Raw genomic sequence first — 26,698 nt, 5'->3', positions numbered from 1 at the left:
TATTTAGATAGTGTATCTTAGTACTCGTCTACAACTTTCATTTCAATCCTTCCTTCAGTGAGCCTACTTTTCTTTTTTTTCCCGCTATGATCTTCAGGATCCATTTACTCATAAACAACTCATAATTCGATCCTACAGTAGTCGACACTAATGTTCTCGTATCGAATATTTGACTTGAATCACCGGCTCTGCAGGTTGTGATATAATCAATAACAGAACAAAAATGTGTGTGAAATCTTATGGGACTTAACTGCTAAGGTCATCAGTCCCTAAGCTGACACACTACTTAACCTAAATTATCCTAAGGACAAACACACACACCCATGCTGGAGGGAGGACTCGAACCTCCGCCTGGACCAGCCAACAACAGAACAGTAGCCTCTTGTATTACTCCAGATATGTTTTTGCTGCGGTGGTCAAGTATACCTTATAAATACGTAGTTAGTTCATTGTGCACAAATAAATTATGTTTCCTTCACGTTCATTAAATCGTATTTCCTAAATATTTTTATAACGCCTGGATTAATGGAATCGCCACTAGATCATACGAGGAAGATTTTGCTCGTTTTACAGAAAGAGCCAATTACGGCTTGGATGAAGATTATTATAAAACCCATTTCTCTCTTTTGCAGGTATTCCCACATCAGGTGTGTTCACAGAAGTTATGTAAAGTATAAATTCGTCTTCCTCTATTAATATCTCGATTATCCTTTCGTTGACATAGTTAATTTCAGTAACGTTATTAGCAAATTTTCTGCATGTGTTCGTAAATGCTTATCAACGTCACAGATGAGTAGTGTGTAATTTTCTCTTACAACTGTACCTGTCCCTTTCGTTTTTATCTCATTCCTGCACATAAGCTTCATTTATGCTCTTCCATTTCCACAATAATTTCCTGGTATTTTTTATTCCATGTGTGGCAGCTCTTAATTACATTAGGATGTTTGATTGTTATCTTATGAAGCAACAACGCCGGCATGATCTAAGTCTAAAACGAGAAAACTATCGGTGTATGATGTGTTGTTTCTGTAGCTAAGTCTTACTCTATGTTCCGTCCTAGGGTTGTTAGAATCGCTATAACTGGCTGGGACTGTGGTATATGTGACACACAATAACGTGGGATGTAATAAGGAGGGAGGTTGTACCAGATAAAACTATATGTGAGACAGTTAATTAGAACACCTGTATCTATATTTTTTAATTGATACAATCTCTGAATACTCAAAGTATGACAAAGGAATGTGTTGAAACTCGGGTACCGTCGTGGAACGAGGAAAATACTCCCTAAGTGCTAATGCAACTGTATCAATGACGCAAGGATATATGTCGCTCTGTAGTAGGGCTGCAGAGACTCGTTAGCACCGCTGGCCGCAAACTGCTCATGGGACCACGTAAGCACCGCATGAAGTGGAATAAAAGCATTAATTAATTACTTCTCATAATTTGTTTCACAAGAATTCACTTTATTTAGGAAATGTAGTTGCAGAAATGTATTCTCAGAGGAAATAATTCCTACAAGGGCCCGACCTGTTCTTTTTTGGGAATGAATTAAAGATCAGTAAAAAGATTCTATAAAAACGGAGCCGAGGGGTGGGACGCATGCGACGTACACGTCAAAAATGTAAATGCCATCGACAACTGTACCACGTTATTGATGTGCCTATACGATAACAGATAAGAAACACAAATTCTTGCTATATAGAACCGTGACAACTAAGCAATAATGGAGGCATGAGTATGAGTATGTTAGTATCAGTAGTAGCATACATCGAAAAAGTTGGATTTCAGTAATAACATTAGAACTGGAAGTAGCCATAGCTGTAGTTTATAACTGATAATACAGTACAATCAACAAATCTATTTTTTAAATATGTTTTAACTGTAATAGCTGGTCAGAGCCTCGGTCTACCTATTTGTATAGTGAAATTATAATTATATTAATACCTTTCTGCTGCTATCGGGCGTTGATATACATCAACGGGGACAGGTGAAAATGTGTGCCTCGACCGGGACTCGAACCCGGGATCTCCTGCTTACATGGCACACGCTCTATTTACCTGAGCCACCGAGGGCACAGAGGATAGCGCGACTGCAGGGACTATCTCGCGCACGCCTCCCGCGAAACCCACATCCTCACCTTGAATGTCCACACACTACATTCGTTGTGTCCCACCCCAACATATTGCTCGTGGAAAACATTCTTACCAAGTCCCGTAAGAGTTCGGGGAATATGTGTGCATCCGCACTGAAGAAGAAGATTATGGCCGGTGTTGACAGAGCTATATACTTATATGGATATGGTGTCTGCTCTTTCGGTCATGTCCGAAACATTAATCACCTTCCCTTAACCGAGCATGAAAACCGCCTGCAGATTTACCCAACGTTCCAGTCCTAGCAAACTAAACTCCTCATGATGCCGATTCTCTTTCCTCCATTCTTCCCTCACAAACAACTTGACTGGGGGTCCTCTTCCTCACTATTACTATTCTTCCGGGGCCGCGGGCAGCGGCCGCGCGGTTCGAGGCGCTATGTCACGAATCGGGCGGCCACTCCTGCCGGAGGCTCGAGTCCTCCCTCGGGCAAGGGTGTGTGTGTGTGTGTGTGTTGTCTTTAGCGTACGTTAGTTTAACTAGTGCGTAAGTCTAGGGACCGATGATCTCAGCAGTTTGATCCCATAGCAATTCACACAGATTTGAACTATTCTTCCCAAACTCTCTCCATCAAAATCCGAAGCATTATAGAAAGGAAAAAACTATACCTCCTTCATACGCTGAATTTATAGTTCAAAGTACAATAGTTATAACCTCGACCTTTATTCTGCCTGAAAACGTACAGATAGCTGATTATGAATTCCTGCTTCTGGTTTGACACTTCATGCTTAGGCCGCTGTTAACTTCAGCCTTGAGCGCCCGTAAGCACATTCTTGTTTAGGCTGAGAAGCGATACATTTGACCGGGTCTTACCAGGTGGCATGTTTGTGAATTGCATTCTCCATCTCCCATCAATAGGTCGTTTTCCAGGTCTGTTTCTATAAGACTTTGAAACCCCGCAACATGTTTTATCACTTTTACGTCTTAAATATTAAATATGACTAAACGACATTTCTGTTGTCCGACTCTGAGTAGCATATTTTATTCCTGATGACAGTGCACCTCAAGCCCACAGACCATCGAATCAGCTGTATGTGAAGTGGATCCAAAGGGCGCCCAAGTGATACAGCAAGCTAGGAAATCAGGGCGCCTCATGAGAATCCCTGGCATACGTACTGTACCCCACTGACACTGTGCACGGAGTAGTGTAAGGTCATGTGAACATGAAAACAGTAACATAAGATTAGAATATTCTTCAGGTGGATCGCAATAGCATGGTCACGTGTTTCAAAAACACAGTTGCAGAATTTTCTTTAACTCTTCTGTCTATGACGTGGTTCGGTAAAAAATCATAATGGTGCCGTAAAATGATGAAATTTCAGTTTGAAATTTTCGTAGTAAAAGAGTGATAATCAAAGTGGAAAATCACATATCTGCAGTTCTTCAGGAAACGTAAATCGAATAGGCTCATGTAACAAATCGAAATGTTAATCGTCATCAGAAGTACACACTAAGCACGTTGAAGTACAAAAAATAATGGTGAAAATAAAGGCGTAACCATGAACACTAAAAGTGGAAAAGGGGATCTACTGTTAAACAAGTACGAGAGATTGCTTGGATGAAAATGGCACACTGGGAGTCAGTACGTGTTGGACAATCTATTGCGGTGAATGTACAAGAAATAATGTTTGAGTTGAAGGACATAGCGCATCCAGTATTCGAGTTCACCAGATCGATGAATACGTGTGATCGAAGAAGGTAGAATAGATAACATTCCTTCATAAAATCTGAAACCATTAGCGAAAATCATAATTAAACACTTATTCATGTTACTTTTTATAACGTATAGCACTAGAGATACATCATCAGACTTCTGGAAGATTTTAATTCACATTGTTCCGTAGACAGCAACGGCAGAGAAATTCGAACGCTCATGCATCCAATTTACACGCAAGAATAATATATAGTGTTGAGGAACATATGATGATGTTGGATCTAAGTGCCACTTAGAAATAAAGACAATGGCGTAAGAGGTGAAGTCGGGGGGGGGGGGGGGGGAGGGGAGGGGAGGGGGACGCATCAAATGAGTATAAAGTCTGAAAAATCTGTATGTGTATGTGTGTGTGTCTGTGTGTGTGTGTGTGTGTGTGTGTGTGTGTGTGAGGAGAGAGAGAGAGAGAGAGAGAGAGAGAGAGAGAGAGAGAGTCAGCTAGTTCTAGCACATCACATACTTGGATGTGCCTGGATTAATAAGTCGGTAAGATCATCCTTCACGATAGTCACATTTTTGGTTCGAGTCCTGGCCCTGAACGTAGCTTCACTCTGCCTGGACCTTGCAAAAGAGCGCAGATGCAGCTATAGGGTGAAACGTTCATTATGAAAACATATCTTTATCCTGCTATTGAATCCTTTCCATTCCTGAAATATTCTACAGAATTATTGTGGGAACGTATTTAGGGCGACATTCAAATGTTGATGAACCACACCCAAAACTGTTGTCAGCCTTTATCATTGGCCTGCCAAAGTGGATTTCGCACGCAGTACACAGCTAATCTGCCTACATGAAGTGTTGCTGACACTTTTTGGGGTTAGACCTTGCTACTTTATACGATCAAAGGTATCTGGAGACGTATTAGTGGACATTAATAAGGATTATAGCTATTATTCGCCTTCATGATGGCTTGATCTCGGGTGGAGATACATTTAATGGTATGACTGAATTTCGGTGAGGGATGGTAATCCACTCTTCCTAATGGGGCAAAACTTGAGACGGTACAGATGCGATGTTCGACAATGGGGTCTGGACCGAAGTGGGGGATATTCTACATCATCGAATAACTTTTCCATTGTGCTGCAGGTCGGATCTCAGGGCGGGTGAGTACATTGCAGGAATTTTATTGTCCACAAACCGTTGCCTCACACATGCTTTTTTACGGCTGAGTGCGTTGACATACTGCTATAATCATCATCTCTGTACTGTTCCTCTGGTGTAAGGAGAAGAGTACAGTGGGGTAAGTTTGTGCGGCGGATTAGACTGTGTAACGCTTATATCTCAGTGTTGATAATACAGCAGTCGGCTACTCTGGAGGGTACAGAATAGTCTCTGCGGTTGACCCGTTGTTTCCGCAGTTTGGTGTTGTCCTGGAATTAACGTCTGCGCGGAAGATAAGAAAAGTTTTACATTATTTTCAAATAAAATTTTATGTTAAGGAAATAAGCTGTAACTCAGGCAGTGAAGGAGTAACGAATGAATTAACACATCGACACCCCTACATGCATTCTATGTGCAGATATAAGCTGCAGTCGTGTAGAACAGGACAAGTGTCGCTGGTGGGGTAAAACTTCACAGACCGTAATCTTACCCCATCCGATATAAATGGCAACGTTTTCGTTGATATGAAGCTAGAAATGTTTATGAACGTTACAGGTGGATATTATATACCTTTAGTAATCTTCGAAGATAATTGTTTTTCTATTTTAACGTTTAAAAAAGTAAAATTGAACGGGAGTCATGCGCTCCAGAATGACGGAAGCTCAAAAGAGGGCTTGAAAAATTGGAAGTCTAAACGACAAGTAGCGAGAATAAGTGAAACTGTCCTCAGGAATTGCCTTAAAGAGGTATGAGACCATTTCAAGTGTCCTCTGATATTTTTTCTTTTTTCTTTTTTTGGGGACGGGGGGAAGAATTATTACGCATGTAAAGATGAAATTAGTATTCCTTGAAAGTTTCGGAAGATTTTTTAATGATAAGCAGAAACTGAAACTCGCCGAACACTGCAAACGCTTGGACAGATGTTATTGTGGTGTGACATTGAAAGTTTTCAGAATATTGGTTCTTGACTACTAGGAATAATATAAAAACAAAATGTGACGAAATTATATGGTCTAGCCGGCCGAAGTGGCCGTGCGGTTAAAGGCGCTGTAGTCTGGAACCGCGAGACCGCTACGGTCGCAGGTTCGAATCCTGCCTCGGGCATGGATGTTTGTGATGTCCTTAGGTTAGTTAGGTTTAACTAGTTCTAAGTTGTAGGGGACTAATGACCTCAGCAGTTGAGTCCCATAGTGCTCAGAGCCATTTGAACCATTTTTTATATGGTCTAAAAGACTGAGCTTCTTGGAAATTACTTCTGTTCCATTCCTTGGAAGAAACATTTTATTACGTGGATGGAAAGGTCTGTGATTTGGTAATTTCTGTTTGTTATTCCAGAATATATTTATTGTTCGTTAACATAAAATAACTGAATTTTTTTAATGGTCATATATGTGCAAAGCATCTTTCCTCCGAGGTATTGCCACTTTCAGTGTAGCAGATGTTTGTGAATTGTTAATTGTTGATGGTAAGAATTTTATTTCAGGTACAAAAGGACGCAGGCAGCTGCGTATGCTAAACAACGGCGCTGCTCACTTTCTTTTACAATTTTCAGATACTTGTAAATGATTTCTGGGTCATCAGCATCCGTACATGCAGAAAGCACATTTACCCAGAAAATAAGATATCTCTTGTTCCGCTATTTAATCTTCTGATTAAGAGATTTGTCGTCGTCACGTTCTTATGAAACTAGCCACATCTTTAAGCAAACAGTAATTATCGTGAGACGTTCGACTTTAATTGCGGGTACTACTACGTGAAATGGACATCATTCTCCTAACAGTGCTGTATAATCCAACTTTTATAAACCTCGTGTGAAACTTAAAGAACTTTCAAAGTAAAGTTTTAAAGAATAATAATAACCAGTCTCCCTTTATATTTTTCCTGGAACACTTTCTCCCTTTATTCACCACATACATTTTTAAAGAGTTAGGAAATATTATAGTGGCGCCCGCCGTGGGGCCCGAGAACTACAGGGTGATTCAAAAAGAATACCACAACTTTAGGAATTTAAAACTCTGCGACGACAAAAGGCAGAGCTAAGCACTATCTGTCAGCGAATTAAGGGAGCTATAAAGTTTCATTTAGTTGTACATTTGTTCGCTTGAGGCGCTGTTGACTAGGCGTCAGCGTCAGTTGATGCTAAGATGGTGCTACTGTAACTGGACTACAGTATCTGGAGATGTTAGGGAATTGGCTGTTCCCTCAGCTCGAACAAGAAGCACAACAATTCATATTTCAGCAGGATGGAGCGCCACCACATTGGCACTTATCTGTCCGTAACTACCTGAACGTCAGCTACCCGAGGCGATGGATCTCCCGCCAGGCAGCCCGTGACAGAGCACTTCATCACTGGCCTCCAAGAAGCCCTGATCTTACCCCCTGCGATTTTTTCTTATGGGGGTATGTTAAGGATATGGTGTTTCGGCCACCTCTCCCAGCCACCATCGATGATTTGAAACGAGAAATAACAGCAGCTATCCAAACTGTTACGCCTGATATGCTACAGAGAGTGTGGAACGAGTTGGAGTATCGGGTTGATATTGCTCGAGTGTCTGGAGGGGGCCATATTGAACATCTCTGAACTTGTTTTTGAGTGAAAAAAACCTTTCTAAATACTCTTCGTAATGATGTGTAACAGAAGGTTATATTATGTTTCTTTCATTAAATACACATTTTTAAAGTTGTGGTATTCTTTTTGAATGACCCTGTATAATCTTTATGTTTACAACAATTAACATTTTACGATATTCGTAGATAAAAGAACTTTTGTACATGTATATGCCTTTTTCTGTGTGATAATGGGATTGCAATTTCTCTTTCATGTACGATTGTCGAGTATTTTGAACGTGAAAGACAAAACTAGTAACCATTCAAGAAAGTAGACTAGTAAAATTGAACGACATAAACAGAGTCAGGAGTCTAAATAAGGTAAAGAGGGTTGAGCATGTTTTTGCAATTTACAGGTCACGTATCAGTGAGACTGCAGGGCACGCAGCTAAGCACATTTGCGTAGACAGTTCTTAAATAACTTGTATAGCATCAGTTGTTTAAATGTTAACTAACGTCAAGAGTAATTCTCTCATACCAGTGAAAGAATATTGTGTATGCATTTGTGGGCAGTTAGTTAGTTGTGGGCAGTTAGTGCAATATTGTGTGTTCGTGTGTATTGGGCTGTCATTGCATTATTATGATTAGACTAAAGAGGAAATACAGGACTGCCGTGGAAGAAATCCCCAGTGCGGAACTCCACGACAGTTTAGCAGATTTAGACAGTAATCTTAACATGGACAGAATGATTTCTGTAGCCCAAATATGCTGAACAGAGGGCCCTGGCGAAGGTTTTGAAATAGTAAGTCCCAGGCGCGGGGACGTGTCTAGTAAAAATATACGTGATGTATTAAGTAACAATAACGTTTACGATGTTACGAGGCGGGGGGCAGCCACAACTAGTCCTTTGCCTGTAACAGGACAGAAAGGGAATCTAATTTCTGTATTGCTAGGGAAGTAAGAATTCCGTGAAAAGGGAAGAGAACGGGTACGAAAAGAGCAACAAAGAATCTTAAAACAGGAGCGCGAAGAAGAACAGAAGCAACTTCTAACTGACTTTGAAAGACATGTAGAAGAAAAACAAATCCTTAGAGAGAAAGAAATGGTAAGAAAGCTTAACGAAGCCATAGCTAAGCGTGACGAAGAGACTGTAATAAGGTTAAATGAAGTGTTTGACGCTCGCAACAAGGCTCTCGCGGATAGTATCAAGGAAGATTTGTCACGTAAATCTTGTGACATTAGCGTTCTGCAAACAAGTTGCAAAGACCTACCACAAACTGTGAAACACAGGTAGAAATTTTATATCTGAATCACGATCAGTTAGAAGAAAAGATGGAAAAGCTGGGCACATCCATTCACTGCAAGTTTAAACGCAGCCTAAACCTCTCAGACAAACAGAACTAAGCGATGTCAAAGTTAGCTTAAAGAGGGCTATGCGTGAAGCGTTCAGTGAATTAGAAAGTAAAATCCTATTTACCGACTTGACAGAAAATCCTAGGAAGTTCTGGTCTTACGTTAAATCAGTAAGGGCTCGAAACAGCATATCCAGACACTCTGGGATGATGATGGCATAGAAAAGAGGATGACAGGCGTAAAGCTGAAATACTAAACACCTTTTTCCAAAGCTGTTTCACAGAGGAAGACCGCACTGCAGTTCCTTCTCTAAATTCTCGCACAAACGAAAAAATGACTGACATCGAAATAAGTGTCCAAGGAATAGAAAAGCAACTGAAATCACTCAACAGAGGAAAGTCCACTGGACCTGACGGGATACCAGTTTGATTCTACACAGAGTACGCGAAAGAACTTCCCCCTTCTAACAGCCGTGTACCGCAAGTCTCTAGAGGAACGGAAGGTTCTAAATGATTGGAAAACAGCACAGGTAGTCCCAGTCTTGAAGAAGGGTCGTCGAGCAGATGCGCAAGACTATACACTAATACCTCTGACATCGATCTGTTGTAGAATTTTAGAACATGTTTTTTGCTCGAGTATCATGTTGTTTTTGGAAACCCAGAATCTACTCTGTAGGAATCATCATGGATTCCGGAAACAGCGAACGTGTGAGACCCAACTCATTTTATTTGTTCATGAGACCCAGAAAATATTAGATACAGGCTTCCAGGTCGATGCCATTTTCCTTCACTTCCGGAAGGCGTTCGATACAGTTCCGCACTGATAAAGAAAGTAAGCGCCTACGGAATATCAGATCAGCTGTGTGGCTGGATTCAAGAGATTTTAGCAAACAGAACGCAGCATGTTGTTCCCAATGGAGAGATGTCTGCCGACGTTAAAGTAACCTCTGTTGTGCCCCAGGGAAGTGTTATGGGACTACTGCTTTTCACGATATATATAAATGACCTAGTAGATAGTGTCGGAACTTCCATGCGGCTTTTCGTGGATGATGCTGTAATATACAGAGAAGTTGTAGCATTAGAAAATTGCAGCGAAATGCAGGAAGATCTGCAGCGGATAGGCCCTTGGTGCAGCGAGTGGCAACTGACCCTTAACATTGACAGATGTAATGTATTGCGAATACACAGAAAGAAGGATCCTATATTGTATGATTATATGATAGCGGAACAACACTGGTAGTAGTTACTTTCGTAAAATATCTGGGAGTATGCGTGAGGAACGATTTGAAGTGGAATGATCATATAAAATTAATTATTGGTAAGTCGGGTGCCAGGCTGAGATTCATTGGGAGGGTCCTTAGAAAATGTAGTCCATCAACAAAGGAGGTGGCTTACAACACACTCGTTCTACCTATACTTGAGTATTTCTCATCAGTGTGGGATCGGTACCAGGTCGGGTTGACAGAGGAGATAGAGAAGATCCAAAGAAGAGCGGTGCGTTTCGTTGCAGCGTTATTTTGTAAGCGTGATGGGGTTACGGAGATGTTTAGCAAACTCAAGTGGCAGACTCTGCAAGAGAGGCGCTCTGCATCGCGGTGTAGCTTGCTGTCCAGGTTTCGAGATGGTGCGTTTCTGGATGAGGTATCGAATATATTGCTTCCCCCTACTTATACCTTCCGAGGAGATCACGAATGTGATTCTAGCGCGCACGGAGGCTTTTCGGCAGTCGTTCTTCCCACGAACCATACGCGACTGGGAGAGTGTAACTTTAAAGATAATAAGTTGCCGTCTCTTCATCTAAGAATAGATGATGAATGCAGCTAGCCGCTAACTTTGCGTAATGTCTTGTCTGTATAGACGTGTGTCTGTTGCCTTTAAGATCCCTTCACCTTCACACAAAAATCTATACACTAAAGTAAGGGCCTCCCATTTCTTGGCTGATCCGTGATAAGACAGGCGAAAAGTTAGACTAATGGAGGATTATTAGTATTATCTCTATTTTCATTCGCTCTCTCTCCTTCTCTCCTTTATCTATGTACAGTTTTTAATATAATATTTCATTACGTGAAATCAGCCAAATAGAATCTTTGGTGGAGTCCTTCGTCTTGGTAATCAGCGGCTGGCTTGCTGTAAGAGATCTTTACATTTACTATTACTGTTAAACACTGCATTCAGTTGGGAGAATCAATCGTGTGGACAATTTGTTCCTTTTACGAAAGATTGCGAATTCCAGATGTGTACGAAGCCATTTTGGACGATTTAACACAGACTCAGAGATTGCAGGCTCTCTTCGACACAGCTGAAACTTCCCCACTAATTACAGGGCCAACGTGATCGTATGAAGGAAATTGTGTATTAAATCCATCTCTATTACATGCCCAGATCTTCGGTGATTCCACGTCTTAATTATTTCCCGTTTACAGTCTCTTTCTCTTCAAACAAACCGCTAGCGGCACAAATGTTAATTGGCTCGCTTTAGCGAGAAGCATAGCAGAATATGTATCTCTCAGAAACACGTCAATCCCTCAACAGATACTCCAGAAGCTGTCCTAGTTACCACTCCAACAACCATGGAGAATGCATATACGCATCTCTGTTATTTCAAAGAATAAACGCACTAGAAAATACTTTGGCGTCGTCGAGCTGTCGCCGCATATGTTACGAGAAAATCATATCAGATACTTTTCCAAAGTGAATGAATGTGGATGGTTTGATTGACAATGATTAATTGGTGCGTGGTAGAGGGTATTTTCTGTGGGGACATTACAATGCCCCTCGCAGAGAGCGAAGTTTGTGAGCCTAATTTTGATTTACCGAACACACTTCGCGAGCTATCTATTGGTGTGGGTAACCCGGAAGTGATGAGTGTCACTCCTCCGACTGAAAAAAAAAATTATGTTTAAGACAGACGAAGAAAAGAAACATTGAAAACAGAAGAAATTAAGAGACAGGTGCCGCGGCTGTATTGCTTTTACGTGCATCAAGGTGTTATATTTGCTGTGCTCAACCAAGGAAGATGATCTTTCATGAAACTGTTATTAGGGTCTACCCATTCGGGAACTTTCTTAAGCAGAGACACCTTGGAGAACCTCTTAAGCCTAGACCCCAAGCCTACGGTACATAGAAGATAGGAAAGCCTACAGAAGAGAAAAACTAATTTTGAAATTGATCTCTAAGGGAAAGATAGGGATCGATTTATATAACGATTTGGAGAAGAGTGATTTGTGCCTCTAGCAAAAAAATTTTACAATAAATAACTCGAGTTTTTTTTTTTTTACAATCTTGTTCCCAGGACAATATCTTGCGGTGCTGAAACTTCCCCGGATCTTGTATGTCCCCGACGTCTACATTTGTAGTCGGTCTTCTACGCGGCCCACAATGGGAAGAGTAGAAGGGACAGGGATACCAGATTTCACATGCAACATTCATTCCAAAAGAATTAGCAATGACCGAAAGGAAAACTCTTCCTGTAAAAGAACTGGTTAGGTTGCACCGTCCAAGATTCTCCTTTTTGAAAACAAAATCCCTATGGCTTCATGCATCCTTTTTCTTACGATGTACAGCAAGGAATTTAGCCATTGATTTAAAGTTTCCATTTATCTATTGACTAATGCTGTTGCCGAAAACATCATAATATTTACTCTAGTTTGAATTTTCTTTTGGACTTCGCATCACCACTTGTGCTTGTAAGTCCAAAAATTCTGACACATTTTCTGTCAATGATTTATTCTTCGTAATTTAAAGGATTCATGCAACTTGCAGTAGATTTTGGATTCAAATCATCGAATAATGGAAAGTGTGGTTCATTTTATACAAAGACATAATCCATCATTTCCTTGAAAAGTCATATCATTTATCTATACTCATAAAATTTTTATCCTAAATACATATATTTCGCCGCTTGATTGCTGTAATGTAAAAGTTATTAGTATTGAGGAATGTGGATTCACTTCTTTTATTTATTCTCTGATTCATCCGGCATTCGTACATGCACATATATGGAAATGGATTTTCAATCAAAATTCCAAAGTGAACAAGACCCATTAAATAACTACTAATTCTATGAATCTTAGTTTCTTTTGACATTCAACAATAAATCAAGAACTCTTAGCGTCTAATTATGACACTTTTTTTAAGTTCAACATCAATCAGTTTCCCCTCGCGTTTGATGCGAGTCTCTTACAAAGCATATCTGTGTCGTCTATATCGATTCTAACTCTCGCGCCGACGTCAATTGTTTTGCGCGGGAAATTATCTTTGCGGCGTTAACCGTCACTCATGATTCACTGCCTAAACGCATCACTTCACACGTTTACACATCTAAGCGTGCACTTGAAATTATATATGAACATTCACTGGGAACCTCTTTTGATTATGCAGCGTCATTTTCGGAAAACATTTCTTTCTTCTTGAAGGTCATTCCGATCCTTTATAAATCTTGATGACATTAGCAATGCTAAAGTTCCATGTTTACCCAAACACAGTGGAAGTCTATCTCCACTATCTTCTTTGCAGCACTCGATTGTAATAGTTAGTCACCATTTCTACAATCTGTGTCACTCATTAATTATTTCAGTTTAAAGTTTTCTAACACTAAACACACACAGTTTATTGTTATGTTTTTACGAACTTCCATCTCTGTCACTCGCAATGGGGAGCAGTATGGGCTTGCAGAGGGTTCGATCAAACCCCATTTCAACATGCGATCTATTTCCTTTTGAACTTGAGCCTTTAACCTCCACGGAACAGGATAGAAAGTTCTACAATACGTTTCGTGTGGCAAACGTAGAGATGGCATATGTATCCCTTAATAACTCCCGGCCTTTCATCAAAAACGTTTTCGTACGTTAATAATAATTCATTGAGCTGCTTTTTCTGATCTTCGATAATGCAGTCGAATTAATTTAACATTTCAAACACTAATTGAACGAAATTTTCTTTGACTTGGAACTAATTAATTACGTGCTCTTTCGAATTTTGGGCCGTTCTGATTACTTGCACACTGATCCCACAATTATATTTTCTCGTAAGGCTTTTTTTTCAACAACTCCAACTCAAAATCTTGTTTATTAACATTCAACCAAATTTTTTCTGTTTTAAAATCTATTCTGCATCCGTATTGACGTAGGCTGTCGACTCCGATAATGCAATCTACCACCAAATTTTTCACAACAAGGAATGTGCTTAATATTGCTACATTTCCGAATTCCACACCAAGTAGTGACTGCACCTTTACATTAGCCGATCGAGCCCCAACGGCGCCTATTATTCTGCAGTTTCGAACTGGAAATACTTGTAGTCGACTTATATTCCTGATCCTGTTGAATAGTGCCTCCGAAATAACATTTGTGGTTGCAGCTGTGTCTAAAACCGCCACTATAGGTACGGTCTCCATAACGACTTGCACTTCGGCTACTGCCACCTGTTCCTTATCCTCATCTTGTGGTTGTAAGTCCTCGGTCAGTTCATCTGCCAGCAATCGTCCATCATTATACGTTAGCATGGGTACACATATCCTGTTGCCCCTCAACCAATTGTTGACCGCTCCTCCGGCGCACGAGTGGGTCCTTACAAGTTTGTTGGATTTTGATTTGTCTGCTGGTCACTTCGGTAATTACCGGCTGATTCGTAATGTCCGTCTCCACTGATGTTGGCTATTTGAATTCATTTCTCCCGGTTGATTCCACTTTCTGTTATTGTTATTATTCCAGGCTTGGGGTCTGAAATTTCTTTCGTTCCCCCACACGGGGTTGTATCTTTTCCCGTTCCTGTTGTTCCTTGAATAGCCCCTCGCAAGACCATTGCCGGGATTACTATTGAGATTTTGAGGGTTTATCCATTATTTAACGATCTCTGTTCATTCCTTTTAAGTGTCGATTGATCGCCATTCGTATAACACATACTTCCACCTTCCTACCGTTTGGCGGAGGTTCTATCTCCCTATATTAGAATCTGTTATTACGGGCTTTCTGGTTGTTCTCTTCGATAATATCTAGATGGTCTAACGTCGTGAGGAACGACTCCAAGTCTTTGTCGTTGCCGTAAATCAATTGATTCCGGATGCTAGTTGGTAGTCTTGCTTTAAGTATGTTTATTACGTCTGGCAAGGGCATAGGTCTGTCCCAGTATCTCGTTTTATTTATATATTTTTCGAAATACTTTCTAAAGCTTCCTTTCGAAAAGGAGAAAGGCTTGGGTAAAGCACCTCCTGCCTTAGGCGTTCCTGTACCCCTTCTGACCAGAACTTTGCTAAAAACGCCTTCTCAAAATCGTCATATGTCGAGCAAACAGAAGTCATGTCCGAGGCCCAGATCGCCCCCGAACCTTGTATATATCCTGTAACAAAACTGATCTCCTGCCACTCCGACCAATTTATGGGTAGCACTCCTCCGAAACTTCGAATAAAAACAATTGGATGGACCCCCCTTTTGTCAGGGTTAAAAATCTGGAATTGCCAATGTTTTATCATTTTTTTCAATGTTTTCACACATTACCCTTTTGTTTTGTAATGTGATTTCGGTTAATTTACCCGTTAATACGTTAATTTGGTGGTCTATAACGTCTTGACGCTCTGTCAGATGTTCAACGCTTTCCTTTAGGTTAGCCTGTGTACTTGCCAATTCAGGAAATTGCGCAATTGCACATGACATGGCGTCTTGCTTTTGTACTAATTGCGGAGCCATTTCCACTTCTTCCCATACGGTATCTGTCTTAATAGCCACATACTCCTTCATTTCGACACGTACGCGGTGAGTAGATTCCTCACATTGTGCTTTCACCAATTCTATTTGTGCAGTTAATTTTCGTTCCGTCTCTTCGGCCTGATCTTTGAGTTCCTTGATCTTCGCCTCTATCCGCTGCTCTAATTCGGAAAAACTGTCTTGTAACTGCTGCTTAATCTCAGTCTGGACTAATTTCATTTCTTCTTGAGTTTGAGTGACTGTCACTAATTGTGCTGTAATATCGGTTTTCAGATTTTCCTGCCCTTCAGTAACTGAGGCTAATTTCGCGTTAATGTCGGTTTTCAGATTTTCGTGCCCTTCAGTAACTGAGGCTAGTTTCGTATTCAAATCATTTTGCCCTTCAGTAACTGAGGCTAATTTCGCGTTAATGTCGGTTTTCTAAGTATTCATGCTCTCGGTTATCATCTGCATCTGTCTCATGATAATTACCAATGGATCTAATCCATGCTGCGTACTTGCTGTTACACCTCCAGCCGTGTCTACAGTGCGTTCTATTGCGCTATCTGTAGCCATCGGTACTACAACACTTCTTACTGCATTATTATTATCAGTGCTAACAGCTGAAGGCTGTTGCGTGCTGCTTTGCTCTGCTTGACTCATCCTAAACATTGCCCTAGATAAAACCATATAAATGTTCTACTGTCACTATATATAACTCCCTTCTACTGTCACTATATGTAATTCCGTTCACACAAGAGTACTTCTGTGTCTACTTTCTTAATGTACATATACAGATAAATGCTACTGGGACAGCTTAATCAAAAGACATCTAACATGAACACAATTAATCAATGTTCAAATATCAAATAACACTAAACAGAAAAGCGTATACTTCAACTATACTAGCAAGCTTTAATAATAAAAATATAAATCTGGCCTTTTCTCTGCGCCCAGCGTGCTGTCTTTCGGATTTATTTGTATATCACCTGCGAGTCTTTCCTCTCTTTTCCAAGCGTCAGTTAAGTTACCTCGTCGTAGTTGACATGAAACAGAGAACAAAATTATTTTAGCAACGTCCAAAAACGTGTCCTGTCACGGATTGGCCATTTTAACATTTTTTAAATGTTAAAGATAATAAGTTGCCGTCTCTTCATCTAAGAATAGATGATGGATGCAGCTAGCCGCTAACTTTGTGTAATGTCTTGTCTGTATAGACGTGTATCTGTTGCCTTTAAGATCCCTTCACCTTCACACATAAATCTATACAGTAAAGTAAGAGCCTCCCATTTCTTGGCTGATCCGTGATAAGACAGGCAAAAAGTTAGACTAATGGAGGATTATTAGTATTATCTCTATTTTCATTCGCTCTCTCTCCTTCTCTCCTTTATCTATGTACAGTTTTTAATATAATATTTCATTATGTGAAATCAGCCAAATAGAATCTTTGGTGGAGTCCTTCGTCTTGGTAATCAGCGGCTGGCTTGCTGTAAGAGATCTTTACATTTATTATTGCTGTTTAACACTGCATTCAGTCGGGAGAATCAATCGTGTGGACAATTTGTTCCTTTTACGAAAGATTGCGAATTCCAGATGTGTACGAAGCCATTTTGGACGATTTAACACAGACTCAGAGATTGCAGGCTCTCTTCGACACAGCTGAAACTTCCCCACTAATTACAGGGCCAACGTGATCATCAAATGATTCAGAAAACTCATTCGTTCATTCACTTCAGAACAAAAAAGTCACAAACCTTATTTATGAAGGAAATTGTGTATTAAATCCATCTCTATTACATGTCCAGATCTCCGGTGATTCCACGTCTTAATTATTTCCCGTTTACAGTCTCTTTCTCTTCAAACAAACCGCTAGCGGCACAAATGTTAATTGGCTCGCTTTAGCGAGAAGAAAAGCAGAATATGTATCTCTCAGAAACACGTCAATCCCTCAACAGATACTCCAGAAGCTGTCCTAGTTCCCACTCCATTAACCATGGAGAATGCATATATGCATCTCTGTTATTTCAAAGAATAAACGCACTAGAAAATACTTTGGCGTCGTCGAGCTGTCGCCGCATATGTTACGAGAAAATCATATCAGATACTTTTCCAAAGTGAATGAATGTGGATGGTTTGATTGACAATGATTAATTGGTGCGTGGTAGAGGGTATTTTCTGTGGGGACATTACAAGAGGAAGGGGAGGTAATGACAATGGCACGTAAAGTGCCCTCCGCCACACACCGTTGGGTGCCTTGCGGACTATAAATGTAGATGTAGATGTAGACGAATTAAAGAAAGACATGAAAGAGATAATTAAAGATGAGGTTAAGTTAGACGTGGTGAATGGTTCAGAGGAATTGGAACTGCGAGGCTCTGCGCACTATACGGCTTAACTTCTGAGGTCATCAGTCGCCTAGAACTTAGAACTAGTTGAACCTAGCTAACCTAAGGACATCACACACACCCATGCCCGAGGGAGGATTCGAACCTGCGACCGTAGCGGTCGCTCGGTTCAAGACTGTAGCGCCTTGAACCGCACGGCCACTCTGGCCGGCGGAACTGCGAGAGGAATTGGATAGTCTTAAGAATTTAGTTCAGTCGACGTCTGTTGCGCAGCAGAATCGAAATGGAAAGCAGGTCAGAGAACTTGTACGAGAAAGAAGAGGTGAAAGACATTACGAACAAAGGAATGTGTCTCGCTCTTCATCTGAGTACGGGTATACACCATAAGATACATAACCATTTGAAACTGTGTTTCATGGAGATGCAGGCTGTGTGAGTTCATACTCCCCAGATGTAAACAGAATGGCTACTATCTTAGACCCAGCAATACCAACATTGACCGGTCTGATGCAGGAGGAAAGGTTGGTTAACCCTAGGATGCATATACAGGGCCTCCGAGGTCCTTGTATGTCTTCATTTCTAAAAAAAAATTCTGTAATTTTTTGTTTGATTTCAAACTGCTTTCCAGTACTCTTTCACTAACACAGTGAAATTCCTCCTATCAAGTCTGAACGAGATACCTTTTTAAGTTTTTTGTATAATTCAATACGTTTACCCATACACCGTGAATGCATAAGCAGGGCTTCAGAAGCCCTCACACATTTATAAATGTTCTTTAGCCTATACTGTCTTCAACATTTGTTTGGGGGCAGTAATTAATTCAACAATAACTGTAGTGGTATTTCCAGCAACAGGAGTGCCAACAGCAGCAGTGGCTGTAGTAGTAATAGTATAACTAAAAACTAATACACACTACTTTCACATATTGGCGAAGTCGGTGTATTATTGATCTTTTTACTATCAAATGTTTTATTATTGCATGGCATTGTTCTCCTGTGCTGCTCTTGTCAGCCTCATTGTAACTGTAGTTTGTTTGTTGCTGCAAGACCCATATTGTTACGAGTATGACTCGTTTAGTGCTGCACAAGCTGCTGTTCGAGAGACACGCCTTTTGCTATTGCTTCGACACGCAAAGCAAGAGAGTCAGTACGTGCAAATGCAGCTAATTTTGAAAGTGTTGTGGCTCAGTAGTTTGAAGAAGATGATTCTTGCGAGGAAGGAAATATTTTTGAAGATGCAAGTAGTGAAGAATCAGCCAATGAACCTGCAGATGTGAATATTGAGGCAGGTGACAGTCCTTCCGATAATATTACCTCATCAGAGTCTGAAAATGAGGAACCACCACAAAAGGTATACAAGACCACACATACATTAGTCGGAATGGAATGATTTGGAAATTAGATCCTCCTGCAACTTTTCGAACACCTGTCCATAATATCGTAAAGAAGGCACCTGGTCCAGCCCGTGGTTTGAAAACCTGTAAACGTAAGGATGCCTGGGACTATTTCATCTCCAAGGAAATACTAGAGGAAATCATCAACTGCACAAATATTGAAGGCAGAAGAGTGGCTGCTTTACGTGGTAAAACGTGGAAAAACGTTTCGCTTGCCGAAATGGAGGGTTTTCTTGGTCTTTTACTGCTTTCTGGTGTTGAGAAAAGTTGGGATGTCCCTATTAGAGAATTATTCTTGGATGAAAAGGCAAATCCTACATATAAGGCCACCATGTCAGTAAATAGATTCGAGGATATAAGGAGAATGATTAGATTTGATGACAGGCGTACCCGTCAAGCTCGATCTGCAGATGACAAACTTGCAGCTGTTCGCTATGTATGGGAACTAATTCTTGACAAGTGTAGGAATAGAATGATTCCCAATGATTCGCTCACAGTTGACGAACAGCTAGTCCCATTCCGTGGAAGATGCAGCTTCAGCCAGTATATGCCCTCTAAACCAGCCAAGTATGGCATAAAAACATTTTGGTTATGTGATGCTACATCTGCATATGCTTTAGACGGAATTGTTTACACGGGAAGGAAGCCCGATGAACCTATTCAGAAAAATCTTGGATTGAATGTGGTGAAAGATCTTGCTAAAAGCATTGAAGGATCATCAAAAGATATTACTGTTGACAACTTCTTTACTAGTGTGCAGCTGGCAGAAGAGGTGCTTCAGAAGCAAATTGCAGTGGTGGGAACAATCAAACAAAATAAACCAGAAATTCCTTATGAGATGAAACAATCTGCCTCAAGAGCGATTCATTCCTCTTTGTTTGCATTTAGAGGTGTCATTACAATGGTGAGTTATGTTCTCAAAAAGAAAAAGTCTGTAGTTCTCATTAGCACAATGCATCACGACAGAAACATTGATGAAACTCATGCAAAAGAGAAACCAGATATAATAAAGTTCTATAACTCTACGAAGAGTGGAGTAGATCAAATGGACCAGAAAATTCGTTATTACACTTGCAAGAGACAAACAAGAAGATCGCCATTTGCATTATGGATGAATATGATGGACGTCGCTGCAATGAATAGTGAAATTTTATTTTCCGCCCAACATCTGACATATCATAGTGGAAGAAGTGATAAAAGGCGTTTGTTCCTAAGAGATTTAGCAGAGGAAATGGTAAGGCCACTAATGGAACTTCGCATTCAGATCCTTAATCTTCCAAAGAAAATCGTTGATGCCATGCAAAGATGTGGTGTTCAAAAAGATGTCATATTGCTGAACCAACTACCTGTTGGAAAAGTGCTATGACATGCATTAAGTGTAAAACCAACATTTGTAAGGAACATAGTGGCGTTCTTTGTGCTTCTCGTTTGTCACATATTGATAACTAAGAAAAATGCAATTTTATGTGAACAATGATTAATAACCTTTTGTCAAAATATGGCCTTTTTACATAATATTGTGAATAATGAGTATGTTTTAATTGAAGAAATTGGTTGTAATAAATGTTATAAAATGTAAACTGCAACTTTTAAGTGAATTAATAAAATTATTTGTATATGTTGTATGTAAATGTATGTACCTAATAAAAATTCACTCTTAGAGTTCTTTTTAAAATATTAATAAAAAGTTAATCAGGCCCACCAGATCCTTTTACTGTATCTTAGGAATTCTTCAATATGACAATAAATTTGACAGAAATAAATTTAACTCCAAAGAATGATTATATGAAAAGAGGAAAATTTTAAATTAGGGCAGGGCCTTGGAGGCCCTGCATATGCATTCATGTGCGTTTTCGGCACCATGCATCCTAGGGTTAAGCACTGGCAATTCCAGACATTCAATAAAGACAAAAAGATAATCCAACCTATTGCATTTATAAAGACCTTCAGTAGTATATTGCCACGGCCGTGGATCGAGCAGCAGATAATACAGTTTGAAATAACGTACATACCGGGAGAAGCCTTCTTATGGACACTATAAGTCGTGGAAAGTAACCACACTTTCTCAGAGTAAGAAAAATGTTTCCTAGGACGATTTTGTTCAAGTTCTGCACAAGAACGATCACGTAGACTGGTATATAGTCCGGAAGTATATAACTTAAACAGGGCAGTCTCAGGAAAAAAATTGAGTCGTAAATATGACAAGATATTGGGATGAGCTAATATCGCTCAGAGATGTGTTGCGAATATAAAAGACACGGACGCCTATCTCGATTAGAGAAAATTAGTGCATGTGCCAGAGACAGATCTCGAAAAATTACTTCGTGTGATGGACTCGTTAGATGTCATACTAGAGGAAGCTAAGAGGGCTAATGAAAATAACTGATCGAACCACAGTAATGGGAAACGGGTCGGAAACCACAATAACCATTGGAGTTATGGTAACCATAAACGAGGTGGTTTCAAGCCTTACAGCAACAAAAGCAATGTGAACAACGGTTACTATAACCAAGATTTGAACAGTAAGCCGCAGTGTGGTAATGCCGATAATGGTAAGTACCAAAACAACTACAACAATCCAAATCACAAAAGGTGAGGTGAGAATGGATTTAATTCTAACTGTAATAAGGATATGAGCACTGCAAAGAGGTCTTGGCAGAATCCCAGACTCGGTGGCTGGAACCCTGAATCAGGACAACCACAACAACAACGAAGTGTACCGCTAAGACATGTTACCGCGAACCAGTGCCTGAGACATCTTACCAGTCGCACTGGTAGCATTCGCAATGTAGCGATCAAAATCAAATACTGCCGCATAGCGTACGTATTGCAGAGGTAACTGAAAACAGTCATAATCAACCTTCATAAACGTGAAAGTGTGCGCAGCTCCTAGGCCTTCGGCGGGAGGTCGCGGCACAAAGTGAAGGCTAAGTGTAATCTCGTAAACATAGATATAATGATGGTGAAGACCTCAAGCAAGAGTTGTCCAAGGAGAACCGCAAATGCAAAAGGAATGTTTCGCAAAGGAACAAGCTGCGATAGTCGGCAGCACAAATGGTATTTAAATGCAGTTAACAATCGATGGCAGCAAAACGGTTTCGGTTGTGGATAGTTCAAAATGGCTCTGAGCACTATGGGACTTAACATCTATGGTCATCAGTCCCCTAGAACTTAAGACTACTTAAAACTAAGGACATCATACAACACCCAGTCTTCACGAGGCAGAGAAAATCCCTGACCCCGCCGGGAATCGAACCCAAGAACCCGGACGCAGGAAGCGAGAACACTACCGCACGACCACGAGCTGCGGACGGTTATGGATAGTAATTGCTTTTATCATAATTTGTATGTATAGCACCTGTTGTAAAAATACTGCCAGCATTTACTTTATTAGGTCACTTGAGTAACCTAATTTTCTTATTTAAGCTATTATCATGATGTAACTCTGATGTGTGAAATGCTGCATGTGTGTAACACTGGTCCGATGTAAGTGAGGGCCTGTTAGCCCTAATCTGTATCAGGTTAAATAAACAAATAAAATAAATAAATAATTTCTACAGACGTGTGTACCAAGTTAAGATACTATGCTCCCTGCCGGTACAGTATTATAAAACAGTGGCTGCCATTGGGGTGAAGAGTGAAGTGTATAGGCACCAGGGGCAGTATTGTGCAATTATCTTTTATTGAATTTTGTCAGGACCTGTCATCCTAGGTTGGGATATTATACGAGAGAGGAACACACAAATTGACCTCTCCTATGTACTCATTAGGTTCAGGAACCATGATGCCCATTTGGAGCTAGAGATGGTAAAATCCGTAGAAGGCCATGACAAGTTTTGTCAGGCAGTTCGTGCCTGGTATATCTGAACGAATATATTGTGGGTAGACGATAATCAGACACAAGAGGACTATTGTCAGACTGGGAATGATCACACGCCAGAAGCACAGGAAATATCTGACTTAATAAAAATTAAACTTAGGATTCGCAGCACGTAAGCCTGGCACAACAGGATGAATTGTCACACCGTTTCAAACAAAATGAATCCGAATTCCCGGCAATACCAGGCGTCCTTCGGGAAAACGTGTATGAGATGCGAGTTTACAAGCATCAGATGTGTGTCGAAGTGCCTACTCGGTACCGGGGACCGAAAATAAGCTGTCATCGAGGAGATAAGAAAGATGCTGGCTTCGGATATAATAGAACCGTCATTTTCCGCATGTAGTAGCTCATTACTGGCTGTTTTGAAGTAAGATGATAGAATTCGCTTGGTACTCGACACTCGGGATATAAGTAAAATAATAATCCCCATGCGGACTAGGTACCAGAGTTTATAGGAACAGCTATAAAAGTTTTTAGTATGAAATTTCTCATCTCGATTGTCAAGCGGTCATCGTACTTGCAAATAGCCTTGTCTGAGTCACCTAGACTAATTTAAGGTATTAGCGTTTGGTCTTAATGTCAGTGCAAGCGTGTTTATTGCTGCACTTGTCACTGAGTTAGGGCCTGAGCCCCTATACCAAGCTATTGTCTACGTTGATGACCTACTTGTTTCCACCAGTAATCGGCAAGAGCATACAGAATTAGTGGAGAGTGTGCTCAATAAATTTGCTAATGCTGGAGTAGCAATCAAGGTAAAAAAATATAAATTCGGTTCACAACAAATAAAGTTCGTTGGAGATATTATACCACTTAAAGTGATTGTACATGAGCCTGAATAGATGAATGCGATTGTGAACTGTCCGCACCCTATGAACAAAAGACAATTAAAAGCGTCCACAGACCTTGCTTCATTATTTCGCCGTTTTGTACTGGCCCAATTGCTGAATAATGATGCCTCAATGTGACTCTTGACAACAGTGGCACTAGACAGAAGAATAAGATGGCGGTAGTAAATTCGAAGATGCTACATCATCCAGATATGGCTTCTTCCTGGCGACAGACACTCCGAGCTATGGCTTGGGGGCTTGCCTTTTCCAGACAGATGCAGCTTCTGGGGAGAAGAATATTCTAATAATTGGATTCGCAAATAGGGTCCTATCAGCGTGTGAACGATCATACTCAGCGACAGAGCTTGAGGCATTATCGGTTGTGAGGGTCTTAAAGAAATACCGTTATTGCACTTATAGAAAACGTGTAAAAGTATTCTGCGACCACCAGGCACTCAGTTTTCTGTTGTCATGCAAGTTAGTGACTCGATGGACACTAGCCCTGCAAGAATATGACTTTCAGATAAAGAGACAGGATAGCATCGTGGCCAATGCTTTATCCAGGTTGCCCCAAGATCTCTCAGCATTTACCGACATAGTAGAAAAATCCACCGAGTACAAAGTACTTCTGATAAAAGACCTTATTTACAGGCAGAGCTATCTGCTTCCCCTTTATTCATCACATTCATTTTTAATAAGTTCGGAAATATTACATGATGCATCCGCAGTTGAAGCTGGATCTCTCCAGAGACGAAGTTCACTGATATCTACAAATGAAACAGAACCAGGGCCAAGTACCTACGGCCGGCCGTGGTGGTATCGCGGTTCTAGGCGCGCAGTCCGGAACCGCGTGACTGCTACGGTCGCAGGTTCGAATCCTGCCTCGGGCATGGATGGATGTGATATCCTTAGGTTAGTTAGGTTTAAGTAGTTCTAAGTTCTAGGGGACTGATGACCACAGCAGTTAAGTCCCATAGTGCTCAGAGCCATTTGAACCATTTTTGAAGTACCTACGTTTCCCGAAAAGAAATATTTCTTTTGCTGAGAAGAAAAGATTGCCCAAAAAAGACAGAAGAAAGGGAAGGAGTCAGATACAGTATCTGGTCCCCCTTTAAGAAGCAACTGGAAACCCAATCCACAGAAATGAAATAAAGGAACCAAAGAGCCAACCGTTTGATTCCGATTCAAAAAAAAAAAAAATTGAAGTTCAATACTGTAACCGAAAATGCCCAAACGTTTCACTGTCCATCCTGTACTGAAAAGTGCACAACTCGCCAACAGAAGACAGACGTGCTAGAGAGGGTGGGATGAATCCTGTCCTTGTTGTGAAGGTTCTGGACAATTCATATGTGATCTCTGCTAAACAGCTTCTCCTCCGATTGGAATATTTTTTTCACATTTTTGCTCACAGGCCGATGGATTGTTCTTTAAATCTGATCTTGTATAAACAATAAATGTTATATTATGCTGAGAAACACTGCATATTATTTTTATGTACGCTATTAAATAAATAAAGAAGAAAAACTGAATGTCACATATGTTTTCTCATTTGATAATAATGAACAAATTTGACCCACTACAAACGCACTCTTGCCCCACAAACGGATAATAATGCGCATTTTCATTACATTTTTATTCAGTTCTAATTATATTTTATATTGTAGATACCACTTTCTAACTCTGTTATATAATAGGCACAATTCAGATGAAAATCCAATTGAAATATAATTGTAATTTGTGAGGTTCCCTTCAGTATATCGCTAATTGCACCCTAAGTGAGGAAGCCCCAATTTATACGATACTGTGAAATATATTCATATTCATGCCTTACGCATTCACCATTTTATTAAGGGGGGTAGGACGTCTAACGGGCCGACTTGGAACAGGAGAGGCATCTCAGGACATTTTAATTTCCAGTGTCTATACTTTTACAAATAAATTGATAAAACTTTGTCAGCATCACCAGGAAGGATTCGGGATTCACATCCATTGCAGTGGAAGTTGGAAAACATAACAAAATAATTTTTTTCACGTGTGAAATTTCATCATTTTTTCACTTACTAATGGCTTCATTTGTTGCTATAGGTACACTTTTCTTCATAAATTAGAGAGATTCTTCGATGAATTTTACACAGCATACAAACCGTACTTACAGGTGTATGAAACTCTAGAATTTATTTTATTTATGAAAAAACGAATGAGCTGTTAAATTTTAAACTTCATGTTTAGAAAAAACACAAATTTTCTAGTTAATTACCTCTATTTTTACCACAGTTTTTAATAGATTTGTAAGATTCTAGAGTTTTCTATACCTTAGAGTATGGTTTGTATGCTGTGAAAAATTCATTGAAGAATCTCTCTTACTTATGAAGAAAAGTGTACCTATAGCAACAAATGCTGCCATTAGTAAGTGAAAAAAACGATGAAATTTCACACTTAAAAAAAATTATTTTGTTATGTTTTCGTACTTCCACTACTTTTAATGTAAATTCTGATTCCTTCCTGGTCATGTTGACAAAGTTTTATGAATTTATTTGTGAAAGTATAGACATTGGAAATTAAAATGCCCTGTGATATCTCTCCTGCTCCAAGTCGGCCCGTTTGACGTCCTACCCCCCTTAATAAAATGGTGAATTTTCGGCACTACACGTGATGGCAAGTAATTGTCTCCGGCATTCGCAAAGCCGAAACCGTAACATCGTATTGTCACCG

Source organism: Schistocerca serialis, chromosome 8 (assembly GCF_023864345.2).
Source record: "Schistocerca serialis cubense isolate TAMUIC-IGC-003099 chromosome 8, iqSchSeri2.2, whole genome shotgun sequence".
Lineage (NCBI taxonomy): Eukaryota > Metazoa > Arthropoda > Insecta > Orthoptera > Acrididae > Schistocerca > Schistocerca serialis.
The sequence above is the reverse complement of the archived record's forward strand: the minus strand, read 5'-3'. Positions refer to the sequence as shown.